The sequence below is a fragment of the Hibiscus syriacus genome, unplaced genomic scaffold, assembly GCF_006381635.1.
Source record: "Hibiscus syriacus cultivar Baekdansim isolate YM2019G1 unplaced genomic scaffold, ASM638163v2 tig00005352_pilon, whole genome shotgun sequence".
NCBI lineage: Eukaryota > Viridiplantae > Streptophyta > Magnoliopsida > Malvales > Malvaceae > Hibiscus > Hibiscus syriacus.
This window is the reverse complement of record NW_024062053.1, coordinates 89,838-103,861: the sequence shown is the minus strand read 5'-3', so window position 1 is coordinate 103,861 and position 14,024 is coordinate 89,838. Positions and strand designations below refer to the sequence as shown.

The window sequence follows — 14,024 nt, the reverse complement described above, 5'->3', positions numbered from 1 at the left end:
CCTAGGAATCATGTTCCTTTAAACTCGCTAGATATATTATTCAAACGGCGGAGGCGATCAATACATTCAATAGGGATGGGTTGGCGATAAGCAACTTTGAAACGAAGTTCATACCATCACGGCCAACGTTCCATAGCTCTTGAACTTTTCCCATATATTTGCAAACAATATCATTTCAAACAAATGCCTTTTCACCAACAGAAGCTACTTTCCCATCTCCATAGCATCCCCGGCCCTCCACCTTAACCTCTTCTTCTTTTTCCTCGTCTTAGAATGACTTTAAGAAACTTCACAGAGTTAAAACTCCAAAAAACAGAAAGCGAAAATGATTGGAACAAGATAACAGTGTCATGAGGCAGCGAATCCAACTAGAGTAAAAGAGAAATATCATAAATCAGCGATGATTAATGAAGCAAACAACCATATGTTATGCAGATGATAGTGCCATCCACAGATCCTCTTTTCAAGATGGTTAGCTTAGCTGTTGCATTGAATTCCACTAATGTTTGATTGGCGCTTATCTGTTTTTATAATCTTAAATGCAGCTTCCAATGATGTTGGTCTCGTTTGCTCAACCATCCAGTGGGGATCATTAATGCTTAAATCAATGCAATGGAAACCATACCAAATATTCAGTGATTAATAAATGGGTAAATTGCACGGTTACTCACTAAACTTTACTCTTTCTCCCATTTCACTCGCCGTACTTTCAAATTTTTTCAATTTACTCATTGAACTTTGTAGATTGAATTTTTTTTTGAATTCCTAAAAAGTTTTAAATTCGGAGCAAAACAAGGTCGTTTTGATTATTATAAAAAATATTTTTCCTCATTTCTTTTCACCATGTTTTCTCCCCCATTTCTCTCATTAGTTTAAACGCAGGTTTTTTCTCTCTCCATATTTTACTTCATTCAAAATTCTTATCTTGTAATCCTTCTTTAAACTCTTCTCCTCCTTAATTTTCAAATTTCGATGACTTTAGATCACAGTTCTTAATTTAATCACATCACAACCATTAATCAATGTTTTCTCCATTTGAATAATACACATGATTCTTTCTTGCATGCAAATCTTACTACTTCAAACAACCAATATGAAAAGGAAGAAATTTTCAGTGGTACCCAAATTTCACTTTCACTTTCACTTGTAAATCTATCTAGTTCAAGCATTAAGATGAAAAAAATGTTTTGAAGACAACACCCACTCTCGCCTGCAAATCTGCCCAATTCAAGCAACCAAGGTGAAAAAAAAAGGTTTCAAAGACTAATCTCATCCATATCCACTTCATAAACTTGGATCTTTTTCCTTTGTGTTTTATCAAACCGGTTTAGGAATAAATTTTAGATTTATTGAAAATATGATGTAATTTATTTATTTTTAAAAATCTGATGTAGTCGATCTGATGTGGATTTATTAATATTAAATAATTTCATGTCATGCAATTGTTTTTAAGTAAATGATCGAGTGACAAAAAAATATTTAGGGTTCAATTGTTTAACGTAAAACATTTTTTGAAAAATGTTTTTCTCACTTTTCAGTGTTTGGTTGGAAAACAACTTAGTAAATGTAAAACATTTTTCTAGTCAACAGATTTTTTTTGTATACTCTTGAAAATAACTAACGGTTTAATTTTTCGTGAGTCATTTTTTAAAATTTTCACTTCAAAGCATAAATAATCAAAATAATATTATTTTATAAATTTAATATTAATATGTTATTTTAGTATCATTTTAATAAAAATATTAATTATTAACATATTTAAAATATATTTATTAATATTTTTAATAATATAATATAATATATTATTATTATTATTACAATAATATAATCAATTATATTATAATAATATATGATACTATTATATTATTTTTTAATAATATATAATATATTAATAAAAGTTATATTATTTATTAATTTCTTAAAAATAATATTATTGAATTATTAATAGTGAAAGCTTTTATTTATGTATTTAATATTAATATAATAGTCTAATAATATTATAAAAATCCCTTAAAATATATTTATTAATAATTTTAAAATATAATATAATATTTTTATTTTTATAGATATTCAATATAATTTATCATATTTTTATTTTAATAAAATATACTATAGTTAATATTTTTATTTATCAAATTATAGAAATAATATTTTAATAATAATATTGGCATAAATAGTATTAAATAAATTATTTTAATATTTTTAAAATAATAATATTAAGTTTTTATAATAAATAATACTAATTATTATATTTTATATTTACGATAAATAATTTCTAAAAAAGTTATCAACTAGTGAAAAATGATTTACGCAACATCTTCTGAACACCATACCAGAAAATGTTTTCCATAAGATGTAATTCATTTTACGAAAAACATTTTCTAGAAAACATTTTCAGAGAAACATAGAAATCTAAAGTTTAGTGAGCAAATTAAAAAAAAAAAATTATGGTGAGTAAAATAAATAATGAAGTTCAATATTTTAAACCACAACAACAACAAAGTTGCCTTCTTTTGAAGATTATCTGATATGTTGTGCAAAACTATGAAACAAAATGGTTCATCGATTATTATGAAAGAGGGTTCATCCAAAGAGGATTAATAACTCCTCCCTTTACTTTATTTTTTGTTTAAGAAAATAAAAAAGTTACAGCTTTATTCATAAAATTCTTAATAGAATTTGATTAACTATTAATTTTTTCTTTCTATAACCTTTTATATTCTTGTTTATTTATTTATTTATTTTAAAGGAATTTGTGTTCGATTCATGTTTATTTAATTGTTTAATATCATAATATTCATTTATTTATTGTTCAATTAACATTCCCAAACACTTTCGTTTAACACTCGTTTAATATTCACAAACATATTTGTTTATATATTCATAATCGTGTTTATAAACATGTTTGTTTATTGTGCAATTAGTGTTCATTTAGCTTTGTTTTAATGTTTGTTTATCTTCATTTTTATATTCAATTTTTAATTTCATTTGCCAGCAAAAGAAAAATAATAAAAATTACACCACCACTGCCTAAACTCTTTAAAATTCATATTTTATGATATATGTATTCACTATCTTCACTTATATTTAAAATGTAAAATAATAAAACGACAAAGAGAATTGAGTATACAAATTTATTCATGAACATAAATGAACAAGTTTATCAATATATAGATATGCCTTCATATCGATTATGGAAGATCTTATCATCATATGAGATGCCCTTTTGGAGCTCAAAACGTTAATCAAGCTTCAACAAAATGCACCATCTGATCTCCGTTCTTTTAACAATCATTAGGCACAAGAGCAGTCAATAAAATCATTACTCTCAAAATTTTATTATTTTCTTCCATCACCATTGATACAAAATCTGTGAACAACACATCTTAAGAACCATGCTACTTGAAAATGCAATGACCAATCAAATTTTCTGACAAACAAATGCTGGTAAAATGCTTACTCCATATGAAGGCCGAAGTAAAGAAATTTTGAACGTCAGCATAAACCTGATAAGAATATGATTTACTTGGAACAAAGAGAACATGCTCACGAGTTTAGAGCGTAAATACAATATCCAAACATGCACTCAGCCAAAAATAGTTTATCTTCTCAAACCTGGCATCCAACATATTCCGCAAAAAGAAGATTCAACAAAACAATGAAAACATGGTCGGCAAAACCGAAAATCTGAACAATGAACAAGAAACCACAGCAGACTCAGATTCGCAGAGGTACATCAGGGCTCAGAGAGCCATTCAGTCCCGAAAGATGGTATTTTGACATTGCTATCCTCACATGCAATTCATTTTAATGAATATATTTGTATAGAATAAACCAAAATCAATAAAAAAAAATGCATATGGTCTGTCTCAGAGGTAGTGACAATTATCAGATATCATCATCATCTGATCTGATAATACGTGCATTTTGATAAATCATAGACAAACCACAGTATTTCAACTAAATGCAACCATAATTGGCATACATAAAAGGAATTTTGATAACAACATGAAAAAAAAAGATAGTGCATCAGAGAGATTCCCATTGATAGACAACTCATCATCCGTTAAAGGGTTCTGATGTCCCTGTCTGTTTTATCATCCTTGCACAAATTTATATGACAACTAAAACAGATTTTAATGGAAATTAGAAAAATTAACTGTAAAATCGAGGCTCTGAATCAGTCAGTTGTAACAAAAAAATAACATATAATATGAAAAGATGCCCTTTTCATTGAATAAACAAGCTCAAAATTAAGATTTTATAAGAAAAATCATATAAAATGCAGCTCACTCGGTAAATAAAATGCACGTTCATAAGCTAATTAAACACGAACATTCAAGCGTAGATGCAGATTCAATAACAAATTCTAAGGTTCCCTAGAACACGCAAAAGAATAAGCCTTTTTGCCTCAGATCTGAATTATTTCAAAGAGAAGAACATCTCTCGAAGTATATTTAACACCATCCCAGGCAAAAAGGAAATAGTAAGGAGGCAAAATATACATTAAAAGATCTGGCCTTTACATCAGAAAAGAAGGAAAACTCAAATCATGAGATCAACTCAAGTTAGAATGGAGGGTTTGGAGGCGCGAGTGGCTATGTAGGGTTTATGTCGGAGAGATGGATTGCAGGGAAAGTAGGGCTCGCTTGTTGTTTATATAGAGGGAGATGGTATGGAAATGGAAACATCTGGGGCATGTTTGAAGAGTAGTGGGCTGTATAATGACGTATTCAGATAAACACGCCCGTATATTTGGGTTCATTTAACACCCATATAACCCAAAAGTTCAATTTGTTCTTCAAACACACCATAAAAGTTTTTAAAATGTTTTCTTAAACCTTTTACTGAATTTTATATTTATAATTTAATGTATTTTTAATATTGTTAAATAAAAAATTAAGATCAACCATGATGAATGGATACCGCGTGTGGGGGTGTAATTTGTGACGAAGAAGGTAAACAGAACATGGATTACGTCAAATCCATAGGTTCATGCTGTGTTAGATGCCAAGTTATGGAGAATTTTAGGACTCAAATTGGCTTGAGATTTGGAACTTGCAGTAGTTTCTGTTGAAACGGATAATAGCAAAGTGCTTGCTATGTTGAGAGAGGAAGGAATCCAGTGGGGTGGCTCATCTTTGGCCACACACACTTCGAACTTGATAAAGCGAAATTGGAGGATAACTTTCAATCATATATCTCGAAGATGCAACACCGTTGCCGATGAAATAATTAAGATGGCTCGATCTGCAAATTTTGGAGTCAGACTTTCCAACAACCACCAAAGAAAATTGTTACGACTTATAACCAGGAGATCACTGCTTGCAGGCAGCATGTTAAGTAGTCTAGGGCAACAAAAAAAAACACGGTTCCTAGACTCTTGATCATCATTAGATAGCATATATCCCTGCTCAATCTGGATATCAAAAGCAACAAGTCTATCTCTTCCGGGTAGTCTATTCAAAATAATCATCCATGATATCACTGAATGTCTACGGTATTGGATTTTACACAGGAATGGATATAGTGATTTTATTGATGCCTTCTCTGCTCACATACATGACGTTTATATACAGCACAAGTATTCTAGAAGCTAGTTCTAACAGATATTGTTAATCTAACAATCATAACCGTTTTATAACAGCTTAGCAACTAAGCTTAACAATTAATATTAGCAGCTCAGCAGCACTGCCTTCTCCAAGACGCAAGCTCCACGAGTTATGAGCAGCTACCTCTAATATCTCCCTACTTTCCTTCTGATGTTTAACATTGCTGCACACAAATTTTAGTTCTGAATTCTTCAAACGTGGCCTAATACAAAGGCTTTGTGAAGCCATCAGCAGCCTGGTGCATGGCATGTACGTAGTTAACGCAAAGTTGGCCAGCTGCTACCTTTTCTCGTACAAAATGTATATCGAGTTCAATGTGTTTCGATTGAGCATGATATATCGGATTCACGCTCAAGGCCACTATGCTTGTATTATCGCACCAGACAATGGGCTTATAATTCTGTTGTACACCAAGATCATCCAAAAGAGCAGTGAGCCATGTTATATCTGCATTAGCAACTGCAACACTCTTGTATTCAGCTTCCACAGTGGATCAAGAGACTGTTTTTTGTTTCTTTGACGACCACGTAATTAAACATGGCCCTAAAAACACTCCATACCCCAAAACAGATCATCGATCATCAACGTTGGAGCCCCAATTTGCATCAGCAAAAGCAACTACATCCAAACTGGCCGCATAGGAAGAAGAAAAAACCAGACCAAAATCCAAGGTAGCAACCAAGTATCTAAGTATACGTTTAACTGCTATAAGATGCGAATCTCTAGGAGAGTTCATGAACTGAGCAACTTGCCCGACGCTGAAGGAGATGTCTGGTCTCGTATAACATATATAAAGCAGTGAACCAACAATACTACGATATTCAGTTGCATTGTTGTTGAGTTAATCGATTGACAGAATCGGCCAAGAGGGGGGTGAATTGGCAATTAAAATTTTGGTGGAAGCTTTTGCAGAAAATTGAAAGTAATTGCACAGCGATTTAGAGTGGTTCAACTTTGTCAACCAAAATCTACGTCCACTACCTTAGCTATCCGCACTAAGGATTTTCCAACAAATTCACTAATTTGTTCTTTCTTTTGAGGCCAAAGAGATAACCTTACAATACACTCAAGAATATACCCCAATTCTTGAGAACACTCTTTCCCAAAGAGAATATTACAAATTTGCAAACTTACAAGGAAATCCTCACAAGGTAGATTGTTTGCACAATTCTAGAATAAGAAAAGAACACTCCAAAATAATTACAAATGAGCACAAATGGTGTTCTTGAAAGCAAAATGAACATTGAAAGGAAAATTGGCTTGATTTGCACAAACTTGGTGTTTGATGCTTTCTCTTTTGTTTCTCTATAATTTCTTATTGATCAAAGGCTTCAGAACTTGTTTAAATACACCTTGAATCACTTCTGAACGTTGGGGATTATTAGTGGAGATAATAGAGCCGTTTTAGTGTGAAATCATTTAATAAAATAGCTTGGAGCGTGGGGGGAATCGGTACCCCCTATGGGGAATTGGTTCCCTAAGTGTAAAATTCAAATATTTCGACCGTTATACAAGGGGGGAATCGGTACCCCCTGGGGGGGAATCGGTTCCCTCCGAGCATACTGGAATTCTCGGAGCCAAACCATTCAGGGGGGAATCGGTACCCCCTTGGGGGGGAATCGGTTCCCTCTGAGCAATCTGAAATTTTTGGCTTTGAAATGGTTCGAAATACTTTGTAAAATTATTTTGAAATTGTTTTAAGATTAAAACTTAATTTTACACTTGAGTAAGGATTAAAAATGACATTTGAAATATTTAGAGTAATGTTTTGATATTCGAATAATTATATCGAATATACTTAGAAAACCTTTGTGCACAATCTTAAATTTTATTTTAACTTAATTTGTTATATCGAAATATCAAAATGTTTTCAACAATTTCCCCCTTTTTGATATAACAAAACATTTTAGTAATTTTAAGATTTTGAAATAAAAAACCGACGTTTTTGAAAATTACTCCCCCTTACTTTAACACTTACTCCTCTTTTAAAACATTTAACACTTCTCCTCCTTTTTGTTAAATAAAAAAGACATTTGTAAAGAATTTAAACAAGGTTTTGAAATCATTTAGCCAATTATATAGATTAAGCTGCTAAGATCACAATTAAGAGAAAGATTAGCCATTAGTTCCATAATTCAATATTCATAAACAATGTGAAATGGCAAAAAAAAATTGGTCATAATGCAACTAATATGTAAATGATGCAAAAATAAACATTAAGCTATAAATGAAAGTGAAAATCAAATCAAATATATAAGCATGTAAGTTCAAATATCCAATTATCCAACAAATTCAAACACTCAAAATAAAACAATCCATGAACATCAAAATGTTTCACAATTAAAAGTTCTGAGTTCGGGACCATTGACCCAAAGATGGAGTTTGATAAACAAATTACAAGGAGACAACCATAAACCAAGGTTTTTATATTCTTGAAAGGAACAATGTTTATGGAAACTCACTAAAGATGATCTATGGCAGATTAATCTTCTTTTTATGTTGGATATAATATATCGACCATATATCTATGTCCCTAAGGGGGGAGTACTTATCTCTGGATGGTCTAAACCACCAAGAGATCAAATAATGAAGGAATCTATCACGATGAGTTCTTAGGGTACTCTCACTATCCTTAGACTTATAGGGTGAATCCACAGTCTCTTTTTCATTAAACCTGAGTTATCTAGTCCAAAATGGGTAGCGATTGTGCCGGAGTCAATAAAAATGAATTGTCCTAAAAGATAGGATCGAATTCCTATAGTTTCAGATCGGAGCTCGTTTTGGACACATACCACATTGGAATAGAAAAATGCGGACTAATTGATGATAAACCAAAGGTTTGAGTTTAAAGAGTTTATCAAACTTCTAGGATTTAAGAGTAGGAAGATATTGGAAGTCCATATCTTCTATAGCTTGGATCGAAGGGATACACTCTTCCCAGATTTTATATGACTCAAAACAAGTATGGTACATATGGTATAGATCTTGTCCACAACCAGGTATATTGAAACAAGAGTTCATAATGGTTATATTTGGGTTATTTGGATTGGGTGGAGGAATAAGAGGTCGATTTTGACTTGAGCTACTAGACAATGTCCTAGGTCGTTTAGGATTTGACATGGTTTAAGAATCAAAATAGAATATGTAACCTGCAAATTTAAACACATGTATGCAATATAATCAAACCCAAAACTCAAATGATTCCTCAATATTTCAAGGTTCTCTAAACCAAATCCTAAAGGGCAATGTTTTGAAAAATTATTTGGAAAATAATGTTTGAAAATCATAATACGTATAGTTTTTATGAAAACATAATTGAATCAAAAACATCAATTAAAACAACAATTTTTGATTTTTTTTATTTCAAAATTTAAAGATAGTTTTGAAAAATTGAGTGTTTTGACGAAATTGGTTGTAAAATCATCATATAACCAATGCCCGATGTAATGTTCATCTTAGAACTAATCAAAACTAGTCTTAAGTTAAAAAATCAATGAAATAGAGGATTTTGAAATATTACCTTGAAAATTTGGATTTTATGAGAATGTGATGTTGTTTGCAAGGATTAGAAGTTGAAGAACGATCTAATTCCGACTTATATTTGATAATTTTGGCAAAAATGGAGATTTTGAGAGAAAGAGAGGATGAACGACGTTTAAGAAAGAAGAGAGGTTTTGAGAGAATGAGTTTTCTGGTCGTGATGTATCCAGAACCCATTGGGGGTATCGATTCCCTTGAGGAGGGAATCGGTTCCCATTCAAAGGGGGAATCGGTTCCCTTATGGGGGTATCGATTCCCTCTGCCAAATATTTAAAAAATATGTATTTTAAACATCCAATAGTGCTAAATTAATTAATCCTAGTGGTATTGGCAACTCATATTTCGAAAATTAACTATGTTCAAACAATCAAATTTGTCATTAAACATCATTTGAACAAACAATTAATTTTCACTAATAATCATAAACTCCCCCTAACTAATAACAAGAATGCAATCAAAAATATTATTTTAAGCATTTTTTTTATCTATTCTTAAAAGTGCTAAAAATTATTTTTAAACACTAAGTGAAGATAGGTTGGTCAAACCTAATTCTCTCCTAAGTGTCCAAAATCTTTCCTTGTCTAAAGGTTTTGTAAAGATATCCGCTAATTGGTGCAATGTATCAACAAATTCTATAACTACATCTTCCTTAGTGACATGGTCTCTATTGAAGTGATGTCTTATTTCAATGTGCTTAGTTCTAGAGTGTTGGATAGGATTTTTAGCGAGACAAATAGCACTAGTATTGTCACACTTGATAGGAATGGTACCAACTTCAATTCCATAATCAAAAAGTTGTTGTTTCATCCATAAAAATTGTGCACAACAACTACCAGCTGAAATGCATTCGGCTTCAGTGGTAGATAATGCAACACAATTTTGTTTCTTTGAAAACCAAGAAATCATCATATTTCCAAGGAATTGGCAAGTACCGGAGGTGCTTTTCCTATCTAATTTGCATCCTCCATAATCCGCATCAGAAAAAGCATGCAAGCTAAAGCTAGAGTCTCTAGGATACCAAAGTCCTAAACTAGGAGTGTCCTTAAGGTGTCTAAAGATTCTCTTAACAACTAGTAAATGTGATTCCTTAGGGCATGATTGAAATCTAGCACATAAGCAAACACTAAACATAATGTCTGGTCTACTTGCAATTAGATAAAGTAGAGATCCAATCATTGACCTATATAATTTAATTTTGAAAACATTTTGATATTTCGATATAACAAATTAAGTTAAATGAATTTTAAGATTTTCCAAATGATTTTCTAAGTATATTTGATATAATTATTCGAATATCAAAACATTACTCCAAATATTTCAAAAATCATTTTTAATCATTACTTAAGTGTAAAATTAAGTTTTAATCCTAAAACAATTTCAAAATAATCTTTCAAAGTATTTCGAACCATTTCAAAGCCAAAAATTCCAGATTGCTCAGAGGGAACTGATTCCCCCCCAAAGGGGGTACCGATTCCCCCCTGAATGGTTTGGCTTCGAGATTTCCAGAATGCTCGGAGGGAACCGATTCCCCCATAGGGGGTACCGATTCCCCCTGAATGATTTGGCTCCGAGATTTCCAGAATGCTTGGAGGGAACTGATTCCCCCATAGGGGGTACCGATTCCCCCCTGATCAACGGTCGAAATATTTAAATTTTACACTTAGAGAACCGATTCCCTATGAGGGGGAACCGATTCCCCCACGCTCCAAGCTGTTTTATTAATTGTTTTCACACTAAAACGGCTATATGATCTTCACTAATCATCCCCAACGTTCATAAGTGATTCAAGGTGTATTTAAACAAGTTCTGAAGCCCTTGATCAACAAGAAATCATAGAGAAACAAGAGAGAAAGCATCAAACACCAAGTTTGTGCAAATCAAGCCAATTTTCCTTTCAATATTCATTTTGCTTTCAAGAACACTATTTGTGCTCATTTGTAATTATCTTTGAGTGTTCTTTTCTTGTTCTAGAATTGTGCAAACATCTTACCTTGTGAGGTTTTCCTTGTAAGTTTGCAAATTTTTAATCTTCTCTTTGGGAAAGAGTGTTCTCAAGAATTGGGGTATATTCTTGAGGGTGTTGTAAGGTTATCACTTTGGCCTCAAAAGAAAGAACAAATTAGTGAATTTGTTGGAAAATCCTTAGTGTGGATAGCTAAGGTAGTGGACGTAGACATTAATTGAGAAAGTCAAACCACTCTAAATCGCTGTGCAATTACTTTCAATTTTCTGCAAAAGCTTCCACCAAATTTTTAATTGCCAATTCACCCCCCTCTTGGCCAAATCTGTCAATCGATTAACTCAACAATTGGTATCAGAGCCTAACTCATTTGAAGGTTTAATCGCCTATTGAGTCGATTCGGGAAGAGTTATATCGATAATAAAAGTCATCAATGGCCTCCGCTTCAAACTTCGACTCCGGTCTCGACTCGATGCCCGTCAACAAGCCTCCTTTCTTCAATGGAGCAAACTATGCCTATTGGAAGAATAGAATGATGTACTTCATTCAAGCAAGTGACATGGGAGCATGGAATGCTGTAGAAGAATGATACATCAAGCCTCTCACTCATCCAAGGTTGTGGAGTGAAGGAGAGACAAGAATGTTCCAGCTCAACTCCAAAGCCATCCATATCATTTTTTGTGCTCTTGGACCAGATGAATACAGAAGAGTTTCATCGTGTACAACCGCCAAAGAAATATGGGACAAACTTCAAGTCACTCATGAAGGTATCGATGAGGTAAAGAAATCTAAAATTAGTATTCTAACGTATAGCTATGAAAATTTCAGGATGAAACCAAATGAAGATATCATGGTCTCAAATCATATGGAGAGATCATTTCAAATGAAAAGCTTGTGAGGAAGTTAGTCTACTCCCTCCCAAAATCGTGGCAATCAAAGAAGACGGCAATCATCGAGTCTAAGGACTTAATGTCCTTAACTCTTGAAGAGCTAATTGGGTCACTCCTCACTCATGAAATGATGCTCGAAGATGAGGTGGACCTCGACAAAATTGACGAGACAACAAAGGAGAAGGAGAATAAGAAAAACATTGGAGTTGCTCTCAAATCCACAAAAGATGAGAGTGATTCGAATAACGATGACGATGACGAGGAAATGGCATTGTTTGCCAAACGGTTCAGAAAAATGATGAGACCTTATCGAGGAAGAAAATTCAAACGAAATGAAGGCCTCAAAAATGAACCGAAAGAGAAAGACCCAATCATTTGCTACGAATGCAAAAAGCCAGGGCATGTTAAATAAGCACAAGGCTCATGTGGCTACATGGAGCGATGAAGAAAGTTCCGATGAAGAGGAACAAGAAGTAGCTAACTTGTGCTTGATGGCATTTGGGGAAGATTCTAAGGTAACCTCTAACTCATCCAATTTTGATGATTTATCCTATGATGAGTTATTTGAGGTATATAATGGGTTGGCTTCGGATTATGAGAAATTATTTTTAAAATATAAAAACTATGTTTCAAAATTGAAAAATGAAAACAAACTCATATCCAAAACCAACAACGATCTTGAAAGTAAAATCAAAGATTTGCAAATCAAACTAGAAGAGTTTGAAAAGAAAAATTTAGATTTGCAAAATTTACTTTCAAAGATCAATGATGATCATCAAAAGAAAATTGATGATCTTAAAACTTTTTTTGATAAAGTTGGAACAAAACATTTTGAAAAAGGTAGAAATTCAAAATCCAACTTTGTTAGAAAAAGTTTTAGAAACTACAATCATAGAGGTCCCCAAAGAACCTCTAATGGAAAAATCGTTAGAAGTATGTGGGTTCCTAAAGAACTCATTACTACTAAAGATAAAAATATCCTACACAAATGGATACCTAAGGGGACTAGGATTTTAGAAACTAATGAATATGGACCCAAAAGAATTTGGGTACCAAAAATAAAAAATTAATCTATGTTTGTAGGGAAAGTAGCATTGCTAGAAGGCACGAGAAATAAATTCAAATTCATGGTACCTTGATAGTGGATGCTCAAGACACATGACTGGAGACAAAAGCCGGTTCATTGAGCTTAACGCAAAAAATGGAGGAGAAGTGACTTTTGGAGACAATTCAAAAGGTCACATTGAAGGTATTGGTACAATAGGTAATACCTCTTCCATACAAATTAAGAATGTTTTATATGTGAATGGATTAAAGCATAATCTATTGAGTATTAGTCAATTATACGATAAAGTATTCAATGTCTTATTTGAAATTAATGGTTGTAAAGTCATTGACATTGCATCTAATCGGATTATGCTTGTTGGTCATAGAATAGGGAACATTTACATGGTGCATTTATATTCTTTTGATATGACTAATTTATGCCTAGTTGCTAAGGATGAACATGATAGTTGGTTATGGCATAGGAGACTAGGACATGCTAGTATGAGTGTTTTGCAACGGCTAATTCAAGGTGATTTAGTTCGAGGGTTGCCTAAGCTTAAATTTGATAATGATAAAATATGTGATGCTTGTGCTAAAGGAAAACAAAAGCGTGTTTCTTTTAAATCCATTAATGACGTATCAACTAGTATAGTATTACAATTGATCCATGTAGATCTTTTTGGGCCTACTAGGACTACTAGCTTGGGTGGAAAACAATATGCATTTGTCTTGGTAGATGATTATTCTAGATATACTTGGGTTTTATTTTTAAGTACTAAAGATGAAGCATTAGAACAGCTCATCACATTTTCAAAAATAATCCAAAATGAAAAGGGTTACTCTATAACTAGTGTTAGGAGTGATCATGGCACTGAATTTGAAAATCTTGGATTTATTGAATTTTGTAATTCTAATGGTATTAATCATAATTTTTCAGCACCTAGAACCCCTCAACAAAATGGAGTAGTTGAGAGA

At 32.5% G+C, this 14,024-nt stretch overlaps 2 non-coding genes across 2 annotated transcripts; both read right to left on the bottom strand.

Annotated features, from left to right (window-relative positions):
* Nucleotides 1-4,023: 4,023 nt before the first annotated feature.
* On the bottom strand, nucleotides 4,024-4,110 carry LOC120199129. The gene has a single exon (XR_005523425.1). It is a non-coding gene; the product is annotated as a small nucleolar RNA R44/J54/Z268 family (small nucleolar RNA).
* Nucleotides 4,111-4,403: 293 nt separating this feature from the next.
* On the bottom strand, nucleotides 4,404-4,479 carry LOC120199128. Its single transcript, XR_005523424.1, has one exon. It is a non-coding gene; the product is annotated as a small nucleolar RNA Z267 (small nucleolar RNA).
* Nucleotides 4,480-14,024: the final 9,545 nt, after the last annotated feature.